The sequence below is a fragment of the Gracilinanus agilis genome, chromosome 1, assembly GCF_016433145.1.
Source record: "Gracilinanus agilis isolate LMUSP501 chromosome 1, AgileGrace, whole genome shotgun sequence".
In the NCBI taxonomy this organism is placed as follows: Eukaryota; Metazoa; Chordata; class Mammalia; order Didelphimorphia; family Didelphidae; genus Gracilinanus; species Gracilinanus agilis.
Window position 1 is genome coordinate 36188649 of NC_058130.1, and position 23364 is coordinate 36212012.

A 23364-nucleotide genomic window follows, 5' to 3' on the forward strand; every position below is an offset into this window, starting at 1 on the left:
TTCAGCAAATGATATCTTCTCTTATGTGAGGGGGGAGGGAGGTAGAGAGAGATATCTGGGAATTTTAATGTAACAAGTAATGAATCTCTCTGACCTCAGAACCCCAGTGTTCAAGGCAGTGACTGTTTTCAAAATCTTTGGCACCTCACAAGTCACCTCTCATTTTCTACTCTATGTTTAATCAATGTGTATAAAATATCTTCCCCCAAACCCCCACCACCACCCCTAAACAAATAACCCCTCCAAAAAAAACATTGAGATGATTTTTTTAATGACTCATCCTAATGAAAGTTTCTGAAATGGCATATCCCATTCGTTGGCTCAATTTCAAGCCATCTTATATCTTGCCACTTAAGCCCATATATTTCAATGGTATCTCCTTCAAAGCGAAGTGGAATGAAGAAGACTATATTAATGACACAACTGGGAGCCAGGGACCTCCCACCCTTAGCCAAACAATAGACCACCAGAAGACCAGAAGACAAGCAAATATCAGCCCTTACTACTAAGGAGGAACCATGGACTTTTTCTTTCCTAACCCAAATCTCAGTGGCACAATGCCCAATTCTTATTTGGCATAACATATTCATTGTCATTTGGATGATTACTCCCATGACTCAAAGTCTGCTCTCAATATCTCTACTCTACTCATACCTTTGGACCACTATCCTCCTGGCTCTAACCACCTGCCCAGACAATGCTCTTCAAGGCCCATGGGGCTTCCGCACTATTAATTTTATTGCCAGAAACTCAATATTACTCAACCTCTTATCTATCTTGACTGCACCAACTTGTTTACATATTGTCTCCGTCATATTTTGTGTTCTTAGAGAGGCTGTGACTTCTCCTTGATTTTCTTTATGTCCCCGGCACTCATCAGGGGCCTGGCCTACAGTAGATGCTTTATAAATGTTAATTTTACTTCTTATCTGCCCAGAACTCTTCCTAAAAATGGTCCCCCCTTTATATGCTTTCTTCTCTTATAATGTAAGCAACTTGAGAGTAAGAATGGCTTGACTTTCTACTTCTATTCCCAGGCTTTAAGATAGTGCCTGGCACATAGTATATACTTAATATGGGCAACTATGTGACACAGTAGATAGAGCTCTGGTTTGGAATCAGGAAAATTTGAGTTCAAATCTGACCTCGGACATTTTTTAACTGTGTGATCCTAGGAAAGTCACTTAACCATGTTTGCCTTAGTTTTCTCATCTATGAAATGATCTGGAGGAGGGAATGGTAAACCATTCTAAGATCTTTGCCGAGAAAATCCAAAATGAGGTAATGAAGTCAGACATGACTGAAAATAACTGAACAACAACAACAACAAAAATACACCTAAGTGCTTTTCCATTCCCTTCCTCCCATAGAATTGGCATTTAAATGTCTCTACAATCTGGCTCCTGAAAATCTCTCCTAATCATTTCATTTTATTTCTTTTAACCACTCACCCTTCTAGTCAAAGTGGCCTGTTAACCTTTTTACCCACACAAGACATTCTGTCATTCCTCCATATCTTTGCACAGGCTGTGTCCTGTGCCTGGAATGTCCTCTTACCTCTACCTTTTAGAATCCTCAACCTCCTTAAAAACCCAGCTCAGACAGTACTTCCTACCTAAGGCCTTTTCTGAATCTCTAGTTTTTGTTTTTTTTGTTTGTTTTTTTTTGGGGGGGGGTTGCAATGAATGTGATGACTTTATTGATGGTACACAAGCTAGGACTCTATGCTTCCCTCCCCCCCCCCACCTGTGCCACTACAGAGGTGCTTCAGGGCAGGGCATGTAAATGGAGCAAGGAATCCCCAGCATAGGGACATAGATAATGGATGTATGCTCCCCAGTGGTGGAACTACTCTTTTTTGGCTGGGGATGAAGATCCATAGCTTTCCACTTTACTCCTTGGAGGCCATGTACATCATAAGATCTATGACAATGTGACAATAACTGTACTCTTTGTCATACCAAGAAATGAGCTTGACAAAATGGTCATTGTGGGGAATGCCAGCACCAACATCAAAGGTAGAAGAGTGGGCATCACTGTTAGTCACAGGATACAACCTGGTCCTCTGTGTAGCTCAAGATGCTCTTCAAGCATCCCTCTGCAGCTTGCTTCACCACCTTCTTAATATCATCATATTTGGCAGTTTTCTCTAGGAGGCAAGTCAGATCCACCACAGACACGTTAGGAGTAGGAACAAAAAAGATCATGCCTGTGACCTTCCCATTAAGCTCAGGTATAAACTTGCCCATAGCCTTGTCAGCACCAGTGGAAGAGAAATGATATTCTGGTTAACACCACAACCATCACACCACACCTTGCCAGAGAGGCCAACTTCTGTCTTCTGAGTAGCGGTAATGGCATAGACTGTGGTCATGAGCCCTTCCACAATACCCAAGTTGTCATGAATGTCCTGGGACAAGGGCACCAAGCAGTTTGCAGTACAGGAAGCATTACTGACAATCTTGAGGAAATTACTGTATTTTTCATGGTTCACCACCATCATGAACACTGGGACATCAGCAGAAGGGGCAGAGATAATGACCCCCTTGGTTCCACCCTTCAAGTGAGTCCCAGCCTTTTCCATGGTGGTAAAGATGCCAAGTGGACTCCACAATGTACTCAGTGAAAGCATATCCCCATTTAATGTTGGTGGGATCCCACTCCTAGAAGATAGTAAAGACTTTTCCATTGATCACCAGCTTTCCATTCTCTGCCTTTACAGTATCCTTGAACTTGCCATGGGTAGAATCATATTGGAACATGTAAATCATGTAGTTGCGGTCAATGAAAGGATCATTGATGGCCACAACCTCCATTACATTGCAGTTGAATGCTGCCCTGGTCACCAGGAGTCCAATATGGTCAAATCCATTGACCTACACCATCTTGTTTCAAGGATTCAACTGCAGCAAAGGATCCTGGCAGTGAGCTTAGAAGAGGAGCTGAGAGCCTGGACCTCTAATTTTAAATGCTCTTTTCCTCTGGAAATTACTTTTTATTTGCTTTATATTTACTTATGTTTGTATAATTTTCCTCTACCTCCCCATACCCTACCCACAGTAGAATATATGCTTCTTGAGTGTAGGAACTGTTTAGTATTTGTGTGTCTACAATATTCTGAAACTTAATAGACCCTAAATAATTTTTAAACTAAATTCATTGCATCTTGAGTTGTCTCACCCATTTATTATCCTCAGAAACTTGGAAACTAAAATACAAAGTCAAATCTTTTCACCTTTACTTCCTGAAGATTTATCTAATTTTCAAGAATATTCTATAGGCCAGGTTTATGAAAATGTAAATTATTTTTTCCTAAATTTATATCAAGTGCTTTTCAGAACATTAGAAATTCCCAAAGCTCATAAATAAGCAAACTAAAAATTATTTTTTTCTATTCTTATTAATTTTGTAATTGTTAGTGGTTTATTTTTATTGATATATTTAGGTTTTACAATTCAATAATTTCCAAATATATCTCATTTTCCCTTAAATCTCTACTGAGCTATCCCTGGTAACATTAAAAAAAGAGAAAAACTGAGTTCAGCAAAACCACTGAACACCTTGATAAAGCCTAATAATACATTCAATATTCCATACCAATAGTATTCCATCTCAATAAGGAAGAGGAAGGATTTTTCTCAGGTCTTTACTGGGACCAAAGCTTGACCATTGTAAGTAGCCAGCATTCATTTTTATTTAAGGTTCTTTCCACATGTTGTGTTGGAGATATTGTGTATATTATTTTCCTGCTTCTGAATACTTCACTTTGTATCAGTTTGCCAAAGTTTTCTCATGTTTCTCTGAATTCTTTATATTCATAATTTCTAATATCTCATTAATATTCCATTATGTTTGTGTTTCACAATTTGATTAGCCCTTCCTCAGTTGATGGGAATGATATACTGAGAGGAAAAACAAGTGTCATGAACTGGAAAATCTATGTAAAAAAAATTAGCCTTCCTTTCATACCAGAGGAAGTCTGAATTATTTCTTTTTCTTTTATGGAATGTTTATAGTACCTTATTGTAAAATTTTGGTTAAGTACTTGGTAATAGGCTACATAATCTCCAAAATGTTTCTGCGTTATCTGCTGGCCTTTACATGTTTTCTGCACCTTCTGCAAAATTCCAAAAATATTCCCATTTAATTTGTCATACTGGCCAGTGAAATATCAAAACCATAACAGGGAAAGTGAGGATGTGGAAGAGATATCTATATTACAGTGAATAGTTAGATGTATATTTGGTAACTTTAGGGCAGATGCCTAGGAGTGAAATATATGAGTCAAATTATGTGGATATTTTAATAATTTTTAGCATAATTCCAAATTTTTTTTCCAAAATGATTAGACTGGGAGGCAGCTGGGTGACTGAGAGGATTAAGAGACAGGCCAAGAGATGGGAGGTCTTAGGTTCAAATCTGGCCTCAGACACTTCCCAGCTGTGTGACTCTAGGCAAGTCACTTAACCCCCATTTCCTACCCCGTACCACTATTCTGCCTTGGAGCCAGTACTAAGATGGAAGACAAGGGTTTAAAAAAAATGAAAAATAAAAAAATGATTTGACAAATTCAGAACTCTACCAACAATGTATTACTTTGTTTCTTTTTCAATAGTGGCTCCATTATCTTTTTCCACTTATTGTTATCTTTGTCAATATAATTTGTATTTGTTTTTATCCTTGAATTTGAATTATCTTTCATATATTACCTTCAATTCTTTTTGAGAACTATTTCATATATTTTGACAACTTCAGCTTTAGCAAATTGTCCTCCCATATATTCATGTTCATTTCTAATATATCTTGAATAACTGAATATTATCAGAGATTATTTTATAAAAGATATTTTTCCCCAGATGATTGTTTCATCATATTTACTGCATTGATTTCATTAATGCAAAACTTTTCAGTTTCTTATACTCAATATCACCAATTGATCTTCTATGTTCTTAAAAAAAGGTTTCTCTGAACATAAAGATTTACAAAAACAAAAGATTCTTAAGCATAAAATGGTGCTTCCATATCAGAGCTCTTTCTTTTAGCAATCCATAAAATTTTGAAAATGTGAGTATAGTTCAGCTCAACATGACCTCTTGATTACTTGTGGACTGTGAATTTTCAATTGCGTATTAGCTCATGGCCATATCAAAATTATAGAAGATTAAAAGCAGAATTTTTTCCCATTTAATTTTGTTTAATGAGCGAGAAAGCCTGCCATTTCCTGGCAGTCAGACAAGTGTTATAAAAATATGTCATCATAAGAAGCCTAGAATAAATACTCAGATCCTCAGGGTTGTTTATCATTGCTGAAATGGCTTCCCAAATTTTACAATAGTAACTCTTATTGGAAGGGAATGACTTGTTTGTACTACCCTAGGATGTCCTATCAAAACTTAATCTGATGGGCTCCACCTCTTATTTTGGCATATAACTGAGTGCCATGTAGTTTAAATGGAACTTTAAACAGATTCTTTTATATAAAAACAGAAGAGAGACAAAAGAAAGAAGGATGGAAGGAAAGAAGGAAAGAAGGAAGGAAGGAAGGAAGGAAGTATCAAAGGAAGAGAAGGAAGGAAGGGAAAGAAGAAAGGAAGGGAGGGAAGGAAATTTAAGGGAAGAGAGAACTGTAAAAAAAAGTTGGTGTATCTAAATTGAGGAAAGACTGTAAATTTTGATATATAAATGTAATAGAATGTTATTTTTTGAGTAAGAAAAGATATGAGGATTTCTGAGGAGCATATAAATGCATATGAATTAATGGAGAATGAAGTGATCACAGCTAAGAAAACTATGTAAATAATGCCTAGAATAACATAAAAGAAAAAAAACCTAAAAATTAACTAATCTCAGACTACTGCATTGACCAGTTTTGATCCTGGAAAACCGAAAATAATGGGACATTAGATTGTGGTTGTTTTATTCATTTTTCTCTTCCTATCAAATAAAAGGAGAATTAGGGGCATTATATTTGATAATGATTCATGAATATTCAAAGGATCTTTGATTTCATCACTTTGCAACTTGCAACACTAAAGTCCACAACTCAGTCCATGCGTGGACATCCTGCACAATTGTTGTCCATGGTCTTCTAAAAAGTCATTAAATGTGATCCACCCTGTATGCTAAAGAATATCCTTGATCTCTCCAGTCACTGAGAGTATACCAGTGGAGTACACTACCAGTGAAATGAGCAACGTGTCAAAAAACATCAACAAAAATAAAATAAGTTCAAAGAACTAGCAAGCAGAGATTAGGGAAAAAATGAGTTGTCCTACTTCAAAAAGTATAATCAATATGCTAAAATGGTACCCTTCTGGTCCTTCACATAATATGATTTTTTAATCAATTTCTGATTTAAGTCAAAATGATAACTCTCCACAGTATCTCACATTGTACACATCAGCATTCAGAAGAAAGCAGATTCCTCAAGTTCAGTGTTATTCAATTTTCTTAAAATGCAGTGTATTTAGAGGCAAGGTGATACAAAAGGAAATCAGATGACTAGCATATATTTAGTACCTACTATGTGCCAGGCACTGAAAAGAAGGCAAAAGACAGTCCTTGCTCTCAAAGAACTCCCAGTTTATTGGAGAAATAAGTTGCCAATAACTATGTACAAACAAGATACGTACAGTAGGACTTCATTTAACCAAAACTCAACACTTGAACTCAATGATAAGCAATTAGCAGTGGAAAAAAAATAAATGTAGAAAAATACATAACATACATAACATAAAATTTTTAATTATTTCCTAATCTGTGCCATTTTCCCAAGTAACATAAAGTTTCACAGCAGTTCACCCAATCACATTCATTCTCCCTTTGAAAAGTATTTAGTATGAGTTATCACATTGTTTCACACCAAACATTAACTCCCATTTCAGTCTTGGTCCAAAGTTCTAGCTTGTAACAAGTCATTGTTGTACTCATCAGAGTAGTGCTTCTCTTTGTTTCCCCCAAGTACAAGAGTAACAATGATGGTAGCTCTAACAAGCTAATAAATAGAAAATGTATAAAATATCTAGGCCAGGGGTCAGCAACGTATGGCTCTGGAGCCATAAAATCAATTTTTTTCAGGCACTGTGAGCACTGTACAGCTCTCACGAAATTACATTTTAAAAAATGTGGCATTTATGGCTCTCACGACCAAAAAGGTTGCCGACCCCTGCTCTAGGGAATGTTCGATTAAGAAATATTTATAAAAGAATGGGATTCACTATTATGCATGATTTTCAACTTACATGAAGGGTCTTTGGAAATTATTGGTCATATAAAACACATTAATAAATTGGAAAACCTGCTGATACTGGACTTTGGGAGCTAGGAAGGACCTAAGTTCAAATCCCACCTCTGACATTTCCTAGTTCTGTGAGCCCCAAAGACAAGGGAATTGACTTCTCTGTGTCCTAGTGTCAGTTACTGATAAAAATGGATAGGTACAACAACTTGTATTACCGACCTCACAGTGGTTCTTTACAGAATGAAACAAGATAATGGAAGTAAAGTGTTTTGTAATCCTTAAAGACTTATATAAAATACCAGTTGTTGTTCTTATATACATTTAAACCAGGTGGGTTTGGGATACAATTCTCCAGACTTTGAACTAAATTAGATACAGATTATTCCATAATTTCATCAAAGAACAAAGACATCTGCTCCCTGGAGGAGCAATTTTGAATTTAGCAACTTTAAATAAAGCTTATTTTTGGAGTAATCAGATTTAATGGACAAATGCATATATGGAAGGGAGGAAATGTATATTTATAAACAAACATAAGCAGAGACTGAAGCTGTTTAAGTAAATATTTTCGTTTGATCATAAAATGAGGGGATAGAACCATGATCATCGTTATTGAAACACAGATTTAAGGACATTTCCCATAATCCCAAAGGATCAAAGAGTGTAGGGCTAGAATTACAAGTGTACTGATAAATCTTTAACAACCAGCTCTCTACAAAAAAAAGAATGCATGATACATTTTGAGTCTAATCTACATTATTAACATTTCTCCATCACTTTCTTAAATTCAGATAATTAACACAACAATAAGTTAAGCTCTGATTTGTAATATTTGCCAATTTCTAAGGTGTAAATGTTCATATTGAAAATTTAACCATCGCTCAAACTCCTGGCTGGAAGGAACCTTGTGAATTATGGAATCCAACCTTCTCCTATTAATAAAAAGGAAACTCAGTCCCAGATAAATGAAATGATTTGCCCAAGATTTCACAGTCAAAAGTAAAGCTGGAATCAAGAGATCTTTGGTTATGTTTGGTTTAGGAAAGCAACAACCATACTTGTTTAATTAATAATGATGCACAGTATGGTATTGGCCCAATACACCTTTTAAAATACTTTTTCGTATGGCCCATATTTTGCTGTTATTGTTTGGGCTTTAGCCAGAAGATGCTGGCTTTACCCAGTGATCTGCTTGTTACTAGGCAGTGTTAGAGCTTTTACTTCCCTAGTCTGTGCTAAAAAGCAATTCAAGAAGACTTAACATTCTCTTGAGGGTTGATTTTACAGTTACAGTGAGAATAGACCATGTGTGCCAGCAGCCAATTTCTTTGGACCATAAGAGAAGCAGTCCCAACAATGGAGGCACTGCACAAATGGTTTAAAGCTATTATTAAAACTGTTCACCATTGGGCATTAACATACTTCTCATTGTAAAGTGGGTTTATTTTGTTTTTTTATAGAAAACAATATTCTAGAGCTACTATTTTGGCAGTAAGTTCTGCCCTCTGTAGTACACAATGGACACAGGTTCCCACTAAGGTTTGGATGGGTAGCAAGGTGTGTCCCTCATAGGAATAACAAGAACCAAACCATCCCTTAAAGAGAGACATGTCCCCTGGCATCAAGAATATGGGGTTATAGTCCCATCATAGTTTTTAATAGCTTTGTGACCCTAGGCAAGACCTGAAACTCTTTCTGCCTTCTATATAAAATGAGAGAGTTAGACTAGATGGCTTCTCGGGTTCTCCCAGCTCTCCAGGTTCCTTCCCATGATTCTTGCCCATCACTGGAATACACCAAGGAAGCCATACTCTCAGCTAGAGAAGTAATAAAGATGGCAATAATAAATTTCCTTTTGCAAGAAATTATGGAATGCTGAATCATATACTTGATTTGGCAGCAGAAAGTTCTAGGTTCAGATGTTGTGTCCAGTCATGTCACTGCCTGTATGATCATGAGGGATTCATAGATTGAGAAGTAGAACTAAAGCCTAGTAAAACTGCATGACCTGTCACTGGCAGAGCTACCTAGATAGAGAGTCAGACTTTGAGGCAACATCCTCTGCCTCCAAATACAGAGCCTTTCTCACTGCTCCACTCTTTTGAACCTCAGCTCCTCATTTCTAAAGTGGGGAGAAAAATACTTGTAATAAATACTTCCCAGAGTTCTTATGACAATCAGGTGAGAGAGTTAATCGATAATAAACATTTATTAAGCATTCACCCTGTTTGAAATATTGTGCTACGTGAGCACTGGGGATACAAGGAAAGGTAAAAAATAGCCCCATAGATGTTGAACTTATATAATAGTCTGTTTTAGATCTTATATATCCTGCAATTATATACAGGCAGCCAGGTAGCACAATGGAAAGAGGGCTGGCTGGACCTGGAGTCAAGAAGACCCGAATTCAAAATTGACCACAGATATTTGCTAGTTGTTTGACCCTGAATAAGTCATTTAAACTCTGTCAGCCTTAGTTTCCCCAACTGACAAATGGGAATAATAATAGCCCTACTTCATGGGGTTGTGAATATCAAATGAAATAATATTAGTATTTGGGGAGTTGAATAAATGTTTGTTTTCTTCCTTTTTCCCCTCCTTATAGGGATAAGTACTGAGCCTATGATTTTACTAGGATAGAGGACTCACAGATGAGAAAACTCCCACTACCCATACAGTCCAACACCTTTTCTGGAATTTATAATTTTATTTTCCCACTAAGATGAATTGTCTTCTTGTCCAGGGTCCCACAGTTAGTATGTACCAGAGGTTGAACTGGAATCCAGGTCTCCCTGGCTCTGAAGCCTGCTCACTCTCCATTAACCATGTGCTATCTGAACCAAGGCCAATATCAGGCCCATTTGGTGACAATCATACTGCTATTCCTGATACTGGCCCTATATGTAGCACATAGGGAAACCTGTTCCCTTCCCCAAAGGAAGTCAAGACAGACCGCAAACGCACATAGATGGGAGAGATGCATCCAAGAAAAAGAAAAGGGGAAAAAAATGTTTGTGCCTTCATTCCATCTGGCACATGAGCAGAATAGAAGGAAACTTATTTGGGTAAATGTTGGACTCTGACCATCCACTGTGACAAAAAGCCCAGAGACCTTTCTCTTAAGAAGTCAAAGGAAACTATACATGTACATATACACAGCACACTGGAGACAGACACATGCACACAGGAGTGCTAAGCTTTCCATGTAGCACCCTGAAAAAACCTGGTCCTTTCCCAAAAGGAAGTGAAGACAGACCGCGCACGCACACGGATAAGTGTTTGTGCCTTCCTTCCATCTGGCACATGAACATGAGAGGAAGAAAATGATTTGGGGAAATGCTGCTTCCCCCCACCCCTCCCCTCAGTTATACTAGAGCTGGATGTACCCAAACTATAGAGGGGAAAATCATTGCCAAATTTGCCTCCAAAATGTCACTTTCAATATAAAGTTCATGATGAAATGCATGTTAATACCCACTGGTGAGTGGTTTTTATGACAGCTTTAAAATGTTTGTGTGTGCGGAGTCTCTATGATTAGTGTTGTTTCTTGTAGGGAAGAAGGAAACTGGCTGCTAGGGCAGCCCCGTTTACTTTGCCTGTGAAACAGAACCTTTTTTGTAGTAACCATTGGTAATTATTAACCACAGTCTTACCAAAGAAACCTACTCTCTCAGGCAGCACACTTTCCATTCCCAAGTTGTCTGTGAAATGTCAGACATCAGGAAGAGGTTGGGAGGGAGAGGGGTTGGGTGGGGGTCTTTTCTTTACTTTTTTGGTAGAGGGATTTCTGGTGACCCTTTGACATCTACACTTGTGGGTGGCCACCTACCCTGCCTATGCATAAGGACAGCTCTGACAACAACAGAATTTTTTTTAAATGCTATTACAAAGAGATTTCATATTAGGGGGACCGTGGTGGTTTGGAAGTTATAATAACTAGCATAAATATTATCACCTTTTATCCTCAACCTGGGAGCTAAATGCTCTTATTATTCCCGTCTTAGAGATGCAGAAATTCAGGTAGTCAGATACACAAGTATCAGGTGTCTTGTCTTAGGCTAGACTTGAGCTCAGGGGTTCTTCTAGTTCCAGTCCTCTATCCACTGTCTCACCTAACTGGTTATGATCTCCAAACCTCCTGATGAAATAGGATCCATGGGAGCCTACATTTAGAGTGGGAATGGAATCTTTGAGGCCAAGGAAGTCCAGAGTTGGAGAGATTTGTCACATAGTGAGTGAGTATCTAAGCCAAGCTTTGAATTTAGACTTCCTGACTCGAAGTCTAGTAACACATCCACTATGCTTCTTCCAAAACATAACTTCGATGAACTCTGAAGTGTTTTCCAAATGAATGGAACTGTCTTTCAGAAACCGGGTGGTGCTTCTAACAAATCCAAATTTCCTGATGGAACAAAGGCTGCTGTTTTGTCTATCTTTTCCCTCCTGGACTAGACCTGTGAAATAATTGGTATGTGGAGTGCCCAAAACAGACCAAGATCTGTTCCATAATTTAGAACCACAGAGAGGTGCCTGGTGGCACATGAAGGATTATGACCTATCCAATATCATATAGTCATTTTACCAGAGGTGGGACTTAAACTTAGGTCTTTCTGTTTCAACCAATCAATTAGCAAATTCTTAAGGTCATGAATACATGGAAGTATAGATGTAAACTTGAGAATAGGTATTCTTAACTTTAGAAAGAATGGTAGATTTCAAAGGATTCATGAATGTGGCTATAAAAAAAATAAGCTATTTGTTATAATTTAAAATATTTTTTCTGAGAAGAGGTTCATTAATTTAAGAGATTCATGGCATGAATGAGATGAAGTACCTTGATTCTAGACTTTTCTTTAAATATTTGGGTGTTTCTATGACCTTTACAACATTTTAATTGATTGGTTAAAGCAGAAGACATGGGGTCAGATTCCACCTATGATATTCTGATCTGTTATCTAGAACATGTACAGGTGGAAAACTTGCCACACCTGAGCCACATTCCCAGCATCTTTTTAAGTTACATCATCATCTGACATATAGGGGCTTGGGGGATAAATTTGGCTGAGACCCACATTGCAGTACTCTTTTTTGGGAGCTTGTGCTTTACTTTGGTAAAGTGCTGCAGGTGTGAGTTTTTGGCTCTCTTTACTTTGCTCATTTTACTTTTTTCTTTTCTTTTACTTCTCTTTTGGTTTGTTATTAAGTTATATATATATATATATATATATATATATATATATATATATAAAACACTAGGAGCATTTATTCATTTTTACTCCTACAATTTTTGGCGACCATGAAGGGACCGAATTTCTTCTCCTGCAGTGGTTTTCCCTCTCCCTTTTCCCTTCTCTCTCTAGGAAAACCCTTCAGAGTGTTCCCAGATTCATTGTCTACACCTGCATAGACCATACTTAATAAGTGCCTTAGTACCTCACAGGCAGTGCTCTAGGACTCTAAGTTATTAAGCAGATACTGATCTACACTAGGAGTTCCCCATGCCAGTGATTTCACAATTCAAGTCCCAGGAGAAAAAAGAAATAGTATATTGTAATAGATAAAGCACTAGACCTAGAATAATAAAGACCAGGGTTTAAATCTCACTTCAGGGGACAGCTGGGTAGCTCAATGGATTGAGAGCCAGGCCTAGAGACGGAAAGTCCTAGGTTCAAATTTGACCTCAGATACTTCCAAGCTGTGTCACCCTGGGCAAGTCACTTGACCCCCATTTCCTACCATTATCACTCTTCTGCCTTGGAGCCAATACATAGTATTGACTCCAAGATGGAAGGTAAAGGTTTTAAATAAATAAATAAATAAATCTCATTCCACATGGTTACTATATCCATAATATTAATCAATTCACTTAACTTTCCTCTGCCTCGGTGGTTGGACTTGATGGCTTCTAAGACTTTTTCCAAATGTAAATTGATGGACCTACTCATTAGTTCTTAAGCTTTGACCCTAATAATCAGCTTTTAATCTTTGATCCAAATAATTTGAGTTTCCTCAAAATAAACCAAGAGAAGAGATGCAGAAAGAGGCTCTGCCCAATACTGCAGAGTAGCTAACTAACCCCTCTTGCATCCTAAGGGGTCAAACTTTCTAGACCAGTGATGGGCAACCTTTTGAGCTTGGTGTGTCAAAATTTGCCAAAAAAAAAGAGCATAACTTGGGTGGAGTGTCACTGCGAGAAAAAAAAAAACATAAATTCATGATATTTATAGTTTAAATAACAAAAAATGTATAATTATAATATACAACTGTACTAAATAAACCAAAATAGGTAAATTAATATAGGTAGAATTGTCATCGATAGTGCATAGAGTGTCTACACTACACTACAGCAAATGTTTCATCCTCTGCATGTCATTGAAAATGGCTATGTGTGTCAGTGCTGACATGCATGTCATAGGTTTTCCATCACTGTCTTAAACTATTCCTGGCTTTCACAAACAGGACATGACATCAGATACATAAAAGTAAACTCAAAACCCCATAGAAACTTATACAATCAACTCCTGACATTGGTAATAATATGGGAAATCTAGGTTCTGGTTTCTTCATGTCATGCCATCAGTTGCCTGTCTTTCTATAAATGTGATCTAAAGAATACTAAAGCAACCAGTTGAAAAATGAAAAATCAGTCAATCAATCAATTATATTGTCTACCAGAAGCCAAAGAAAAGGTTACTTGAATTTTTCACAGAATGACATCTTAGAACAGCTATAGTCTCCCTGATCTGACCACCTACATAGTTGGTCCATGATGGTAAGCTGAAAGGAAACTCCTGTACTAAGACACTGTAACACAAGATATAAAAGCCCAAGGGCAACTGTTAAAGTGGAGGGAGAAAAAAAAGTCTCTCAAGTAACAAAAGAAGGTTTGCTAAATCAGAAGTCAGGTTTACTTGGGATTTGGATGCTTTCTTTTATTTTTTTTAAATACATACTTTATTGTTTTCTAGAAAAGAGCATTTTTGTGCCGCTTCCAGGAAGTACCGAGTTTATTTTAAACAATCTTTATTACTTAAAAACTCTGATCACCATAATGACCAACAATGGTAGCAGTAGATAGAGGATGAAGAATGTCATCCATTTCCTGACAAAGATCTGAATGTCTCAATATGTCATATAAGACATATATTTTCACACATGGCAAATGTGAGAATTTGTTTTGCTTGAGAAGGCATATTTGCTACAAGGTTTTTGTCTGTTTTCCCCATGGAGGAATTAGAAAGATAGAAAATTATTGCTCATTAAGTGAAAAAAAATTATAATCCTTTCTGAACTTGTGTTCCTTTGTATTTTCCTGAAAATAAATTGGCTATCTGTATATTGAAATTCACTATCTCTCTGAGTGACCAGAGAAAATCCACACTGCCTAACCTGTCCCCCACCATCTTACTCTCTCAACATCACTCCCCACCAACTTCCAACAAAGCCAATGGCACCTGCATAGTGAGCCTATTCCATATTTCTGGTTGGACAGTTCCCACTTTGGACTAAGCAAACAAGGAATCATCTATTCAACAATGAATATTCAATACTGGTTCTGTTTTGGGCAGAACCCAGCAAAAAGAGGAGGGGATGAGAATATTCCTTTTCTTCTTCTTTCCCTCTAGGGTTTTGTGATTCCGCCTTGAAAGAGGTCAGAGAAGGCTCTGCAGGAAGGCCAGCCACATGCTTCAAGAATATGCTTTAGTCTCTTTATGTATATTAGAACAATTAACATCTAGGCTCACTATACAAAGTCCTCTCTCCCCTTTTATGTTTTAGTTCTTAAAATTCCCAGAATAGTGTACAGTAAAACTGTTCACTTGAGAAATTAAGTACCGTATGTGATAAGACAGTTGGGTGAAATTTTTAAGCTGTCATTAAAAATGATTATAATTAGGACAAACTACAAGAAAATGCTTTAAAATTGAGACCCGAGTGAATTAAAAATTAAGGGATATATTATGTATTATCATGTTGAAGGGCTGGGATTTACACATGTAACTCCCATTAACACTAATGTGAGTTGCATGCATAAATCCCCACATACTGAGATGAGAAGACACTCCTTTCATATGTTTCCCCCGCCTGCACTACCCAGGATTTTGCCGTATGGTAGTATGATAAGCAGCATTTTACTGTGGAGAGAGAGACAGAAAACGTGCTTCCACATCTCAACTCTGCTGCCTGCATGACCTTGGGAAACATTTTTAAGCTCTCAGACTCAGTTTCATTAACTGTAAAGTAAGGAAGAGGTCTCAAACTGCCCACTCCAGGGCAGCAAACAGCCCACAAAATTCCAAAGTACAGATCAAATTAGATTAAAATGTAATTGAGAAAATGTTTAATAAAATAATTAAAAATACAACATAGATGATGTGAATTTGTGGTTTTCTAAGTTAATGTGAGGCTGGCAAGAATCTATTTCTCTTTAAAAATGACACCTCTGTAATAGATGATCTTTAAGGTCATTTAAAAACCACAAGTGTCCTCGAGCCAGATGATAGAGATTTGTGAGAGCTCACTGTTCTTTTCAGCATAAGCATTTATATATCTTAGGGAAAGGGCAAATGATAACAAACAAATGAAGGCTTTTGTTCTGACTCTAAACTAAAGAAAGTGATAGAGAGAATGTTAATATGCAGACTAAACCCAAAAATGTGTCTTGAGCAATTTCCCTCCCCAGAGGCACCAAATCTATGACTCAATAATAGTGCTCCTGTGCTTCTGTGCTCCTGTCAGAATGTACAGTTTACCTTTAGAGTCACAATCAGATCTTTTAACACGAAATTGTGTCTGTCCAGAATATTGGACAATGGACAAGAAATATTGTCCCAAAAATATCATCCATGGAGTTGTGGTCCTATTTTTGTTTTGGGAGATTGTTATTTTTCTGTGAATATATAGAAAGAGAATGTCTTGGGTCAAAGAGCAGTATAGTACTCTAATGACTTTCTGGAATGAAGATTTGCTTATAGACATTACTTTTCCTCTTTACTTCCTCCCAGTTTGTCCTTCTTTCCTCTACTCCTTTCTTCTTTTTTCTCTTTCTTCCTTCCATCCTTCCTTCTTGCCTTTATCTCTTCCTTCCCTCCCTTCTGTCCTTCCTTCCTTCTTTCCTTTCTTCCTCCCATCCAATCTCCCTCTTTCTTTTCCTTCCTTCCTTTCCTTTTTCTTTCCTCATTCAAACCTAACATTTCATTGTCTAAGGAAAATCCCAGGATGGAAACTCCCTCCCCAAAGAAAATGAGCATTTCTTAGACACATGCCTAAGGCACAGAAATGTGAAATGACTTATCCACAGTTTTAGCCACAATATATCAAAGGAAGAACTTGAACCCAGCCCTCTATCCTCTATAGACAATGATCAATGATATCCACATTTCTTATGGAAAGTTAATGTACCTTTAGTCAACCAAACAATAAATCAACAACTACTGATTTAAAGTATATTATTAGAGCCATAACTTAGGGATAACTTGGCATAATTTAGCAGCTGTGGCCTGATCTAAAATGGGTAGAACTTACTACTTTATTCTTTCAGGAGCTTAGAAAAAAAAACAGAGCACAGAGTCTGATGAAAAATATAATTAGCTAAAATTGGAACCAACTAAGTGGACTGTGTGTGTAACCACCTGCCTTGTCCTATGTTTTGTGACCTGTGTGTGGTTTGGGGTGCTCCCTTCTGGTAAAATAATTACTAAATATGGTTTGAATTCTGCTCAGTGCTATAAGGCATCAATGAGCACCATGAAGGATAGGAACTAGAGTTGTGATTTAATTGGTTTAGGAAACTCCTGAATGAGGAAACACTCTCTACCAAAACAGATCAGCATCTGGTTATCAATCCATTTGGGTCCTAAGGGATACTTAAAGAGGGCAGTTAGGTGGCTCGGTGAATAGAGAGCCAAGCCTGGAGACAGGAAGTCCAGGGTTCAAATTTGACACCAGACATTTCCTATCTATGTGACTCTGGGCAAGTCATTTCTTAACCCTGATTGCCTAGCCCTTGCTGATAGGCCTTAAAATTGATACTAAAGCTGAAAGTAAAGGTTATTTTTTTTTAAGTTACTAAGAACATTAAGAGATTAAGTGACTTGTCCAGGGTTATATCACTGGTATATGTCAGACATGGCTCATGAAATCAAGTCTTTCTTGCTCATATCACAGCCTAGATCTTTTGACACAGAGAAACATTATACATAATCATAATTTGAATTTCAGATTCATCTAAGTGAAAAGAAAAGGCCTTACAAGTGCTTTCTGCCCTAAGTAAATATTAAAATATAGTACATAAAAGTAATTTTTTTTCTGATTTATACAAAGGTAATTAGTAAAAAAAATAATCTATGTTGCTTAGTGGATCTTCCTAAAAAAGATTGCAAAGGGTTTAATATAAATAATGATAAGTTCTTCTTTTCTAAAAGCATGCCTAAGGAAGCAGTATGTAAGGCTAATAAAGTTTCTTGCATTCTGGGGTGAGCTTGTGTCCTCCCACCCCCCAGGTCTGCAAGAGGTTTCCTGATCTTAACAAAAGCAAAAACAAACTCTTGCATATTGTTTTCCAGAGAGCATAAAATCAAATTTTCCACCCCAATTAACACTGTCTTTATAAACCCAGTAGCATCTCTGATAATTCAAGTAAACTGCAGGGTTGAGCTTTTTTTTTTTTTCCCCTTTGTTTAGAAATGAAATATTGGGTTTTGGAAATGTACATGATGTGATTAGATTCTGCCATGCTTAACACTGCTTAACACTATCACTGCTTAAGAAGATATTAAGAGTCGTTGATCAGGGAGCTCATGGCTCTCTATAAGTCCATCCATAATATCATTTTTGTAAGTTCAGACATTTAGATCTGGAAGGAACAATGAAGGTAATGTAGTTTCTCATTTTACAGATGAGGAACCTGGGTCCTTAAAGAGATGAAGTGTCCTATCCAAGATTGCCTAGCTCATAAGTGGTCAAGCTCAAATTTTCAGATTCTAAATCCAGTATTTCCAAATATGGACAAGATAATTTTAGCCATTGGCCTATGTTAGTGATGGGCAACCTTTTGAGTTTGGTGGGTCAAAATTCTCCAAAAAAACGAGCATAACTCAGGTGATCACTTCAAGAAAAAAACACTATAATTTCATGATATTTATAGTTTAAATAACAAAAATGTATAATTGTAATATATAACTGTATTTAATAAACCAAAATAGGTAAACTAATATAGGTAGAATTGTCATCTATAGTGCCCAGAGTGTCTCTACACTACGCTACAGCAAGTGTTTCATCCTTGGCATGTGGTCCCATACTTCTCTGTATGCAGTCGCATGCATGTCATCGAAAATGGCTACGTGTGTCAGACACATGTCATAGATTTGCCGTCACTGACCTATGTGTTCCCTCACATGCAAAACTCTACTTTCTATCTCTGGATCTTTGCGCTGTCTTTCATTCTTTTAATGTTTTCTATACTTCCTTTTATCTCTTAATGTCATTGACTTTTCTCAAGACAACTCAAATTTGACCTTCAGCAAGAGACCTTTCTCAATACCACTATCCAATTCCTTTGTCCCTGATATTGCCCTCCGTTGGCTCTATATATATATCATATATGTATTTAGTTGCTTAAATGTCTGTCTCCTCCTTTAGAATATGAATTTTTCTATATACCCACTGCTTTGTACAGTGCCTAGAAGAGAGTAAACACTTTATTAAATTAATGTTGACTCACAAAAAAATGGTCATTTGATCTATTGGATAAGAGATGTTTGGCCAAAAGAAAAATGATAAAATTAATCATGTTGAAGATCTAATTTTTTTAATGACTTAATGAATAAATCATTGAATCTGGATTGTGCCTAAATAGGTCAATCAGCAAAGTCTATGAAAACTGATCTCTTAAATTCATATGACTTAGCTGATTTTTCTAATTTTTCTAAAGCTATCCTGTTTGTGTGGGCCTTGTAAGAAGTGGAATTCTCAAGAGGCAATAATTCTTCATTTTAAATTAATTCATTAATTAATTGCTCAAGATATCTTAATCTGGTCAGTTGTCTTTCTCCAACATCCAAAAGATAAAAGAGAGCCTCCTTCCTTTGGTGCAGATCTATATGTAAGCTCATCACTCAGTAACTCCCCAGGATATTCCAAGACATCTCTGATTATTAAATAGTCACTGAGGAGGTGAATTTAGAGACCTCAACTCCTCCATTATTACTTCATCACAAGAGGGTTATGTCTTTGCTGGACCCTGGAAGATACCAGCACATTCCACCAGTGGTACTTCAAGTTAGTTCAATGTGATTGCTTAGCTCACCTTAATCTAGGCTTACCAAGGCTGGGGTCAATCCTACCCTTAATCCTTTTATCCTTATCAGAGACAAAAGAAATTGGATGTGACTTTAGTTTGGAATAAAGCTGTTTCAACCTTTCATTGGTGGGACTGAGGAAATAATTTATTTCACAATTCATTATTAATTTTCCACAGGCCTATAACAGAGGGAAATTCCCTCTGCCACTGTGTCATACAAATCCAAAAACAAGCCTGGGAAAATCAAAGCAATCTCACTCATGCCATGAGTATAGTCCTACTCATCAAGACCTATGCAAATATGGATATCAATCCTGGTTAACACCCTACAATTACAAGTTGGAACTTTTAGCATACTCAAAGGGAACTAACACACCTAGGAAATAAAATGTATATTTTTTGTAGAAAGCTAGAAATTCTAATACACATTCATCATTTAGAGACTAAAGCAGATGCTAGCTCTTCTATGAGGTCAAGAGTAATATCTTATTCCTTTCTTATCCTCCATAGTAACAAATTTATAATAGGTGCCAAACAAATAATGTTTGATGAATTATGGAAAATAACATGAAAAACTGAAAATTCAGCCTGTTCCTTGCATTTAATTTTTCATTCTTAGTTGGGAAACAAAACATACTCACATGGAAAAAAAATTATTAAGCAAGTGCAAATTGCAAAGTCCAAATTTAAGACAGTATGTAGTTCTTGAATGAAAAAAAAAAATTATCAAAGTAAGATGGCAGACCTGGGTTCAAGGCCTAGTTCTGCTTCTGTTTGACATGAACAAGTCACTTAGATTCATGAAATGAGGAGGTTGGGATAGATAACCTCTAAAGACCCTTCTAACTCTAAATCTACATCTATGATCCTTTCTTTGGTTAATCAGGGAAAGCTTCCTGAGAACTGGAGTTTGGCTTGACTCCTGAATAAGTTATTGAAGGGCTGGGGAAAGCATTCCTTGCGAGACCTAATCCAGTGATTAGATGTCCTTGCATCACTTCTAATGGAATAGATTACAAAAATTGGAATTTGGAGGGTACCTACCTTAGCAATAAGCCTGGCCCATGAAATTAATTCAAACCCTCCCCCCTGTCTGAACTTCATCTTCACTCTTGGTGTCTTCATTCCATGAGGCATTTTCAGGTTCCTCATAGCACTGCTACCTATTCAAGTTAATGGTACAAGAAGAGGGAGATCTGGACATTAAGTCAAAACTGGTTGTTGATGTCTTTGCCTACCAGCCCACTGTTTGCTAGAAATGCCCACGAGCTCTTAGGACCAAGGAGGTAGTAGATATGGCTATTTATGTGACAAGATACCCATTCAAAAATGCTACTTTATGAATCTAATTTTCTATAGTTTGAGAATGTTTTCCAACTCTTGCATTTGGGTTGGCTGGGTGTAAGCATCATCTTACAGGGGTTTCAGGCTTATTGATACCCGTGATTTAAATAACCTTTTAAACTTGCTATAAAATATGCCATCTCATTTTGGCCTCCCAACAATCCTATAAGGTAGGTACTCTAATTTTCATTTTATAGATATACAGAATGAAGTTTAGAGGCGATGAGCTGTCAGAAGTGGAATCGGAACCCTGAGCTCCTTGAGACCAGAATTCTCTTCAATACTTGATGTAGCCATTCATCTTTCCTGATTTCACTATCTTTTTCACCATGAAGGACTCAATGGAAGTTCATTCCCTTTAAATACCTGAAATGAATCTGAGATGCATAGTGTTAACCTGGGCAAGTCATGGAAATTCATAGTGACCCAAGCAATTCTTTAGTTAGACATCAATTCCTTCCTTAATACTGCAGCAAAGAATAATGAGAAAAGTGCAAAATGGGTAGACACAATCCATACATTCAAATTAATTTTCCAATATTTACATGGATCTCTAATGATCCCCCTTCTCTCTAGGCCTCAGTTTCCTCAGAGAGTAGGAATAGATGACCTGTCAGACCCCTAATATAGCTAGCTAGTACAATGGATAGCAACCTGTACTTGGAATCAGGAAAAGCTGAGTTCAAATCCTTCCTTGTACATCTCCTGGCAATGTGACCCTGGAAAACTCACTTATATACTCTAGACCCCTATTTCCTCAATTGTAAATTGAAGATGTGAGGCTCAGTGGTCCTGAAAGTCCCTTCCATGTCTTCATCTCTGATCTTTATAATCTCTAAATTTATGATTCTATAAATGTGTACAGTATTTTTAAACATCTGGGCAACCAGCTGAAATTTTGTTCTTTATCCAGATTCTTGGCATTAAATACATAGAGAAGCTAGGATTCCCCCAAGAAAAAAAATGGAAAAGTTGAAAAATATACCCAAACTGCAAAAGGTAGATTCAAAAAGCAGCATATTTCCAAAGTGTTTCTTGCCAAGAAGAAGGCCTAAAAATTAGGAAGCGTCCAAAGCATTTCAACTTTGAAATTAAAGCCAAAATTGTGATTTCCTAAGTAACTAAAATTAGAAGTGCTATTTTGCATACAATTTCAAGAAACATTACCTGTACCTTTTTTTTTCCTTTGAAAGTTTTGTTTTATGGCCATACTGCGGATAAGTTGCTTGCTCTGATTTGTCCAGTGTAATAAGGTTTGGGGCATTGAAGAACTATTTTCTGCAAATAGTCTTCAAAAGTTGTTACTCATTTAAAAGTACCAGATGAAGATCTACTGTATGTGGGCCAGACTGGTACAATATGAATTTTAAAGCCTTTCAAATCCAATTACTTTTAATAACTTCGTTTCCCAAACTACAATAAATCATCTATATAGGAAAGTTACAGAATTTAAATATGAATAGAGGTGGAGGATGATAGTATATCACTAGGACTCGCTATTTCTGTTATGTATAGTTCTGTTTAACATATTTAAAGGGAAATCTTATTAATTTGGATTCCACTAATTCACAATTTGTGAACCTTCATATAGGAGCTGGGCTGAAGTCTATATTTTAGAGGCAGTGTCTTTCATAGTTAGGGCAAAATAATAGTACGTCTAAGATTGGAGGGGAAATGTTTAGAGTACTTGGGAACAAATCTCAAGTCCTTTAGAAAGAGCTATTTGCATACATCTGATTGCTATGCTAATTATGGGATCACTGCTTATCTGTTATTAAAGGTCCTCTACTTATCAAATTCCATTCTTCAAGTTTTCTTTTGTTTTCTTTCTTTTCCTTTCTTTTTTGTAATCTTTCTGTCTTTTTTCTACATATTCTTCCAATTTCCCAATGCTTAGAAAGAAATGTATAGTATAGTTCTTTGAAACTTATTACTTGTCTGCCTTTGAACGAGTCACTTAGTGAGCCTATTGCCTCAGTTTCCTTATTTGTAAAATAAGATCATTCACCTCTGAAGACTTTTTTATCTCTATGTCTATGGTCCTATGAATCAGCAGGTACTCCTACCAGTGAAGACCTGTTCATTAAGAATGTGTATCATGCCAGATTAACCTCATCTCTATTTTTTGACAGGATTATTAGATCAGTGCCTTGCACAGGGCATAGGTGCTTAATTAATGTTTGTTGAATTGAATCAGGGGAATGCTGAAAACCAGCATTTTCTAATATCAGAACCCCGTTTTGAGATACTGCATGGAGTAGCAGATAAAGTGATGAACTTAAAAAGAAAGGGAAACCAGGCTTTGTATGCTTCCTCAGAAGCTTACTTGCTGTCCCACACAAGGAGATTAAACTCACTAAGTCTCCATTTCCTTTCCTACCAAATGAATATAATACCTCCTGAAAATGTTGTGAAAATCAAATGAGATAAACTATGTAAAGTGTCTTGAAAATTTCAAATTGTTTTCTAAATGTCAGCT

General features: G+C 36.8%; 1 pseudogene; it reads right to left on the reverse strand.

The window, feature by feature from the left end:
* Positions 1-1891: 1891 nt before the first annotated feature.
* The window catches only part of LOC123247040, a 142489-nt pseudogene continuing 121016 nt past the window's right edge, over positions 1892-23364 (reverse strand).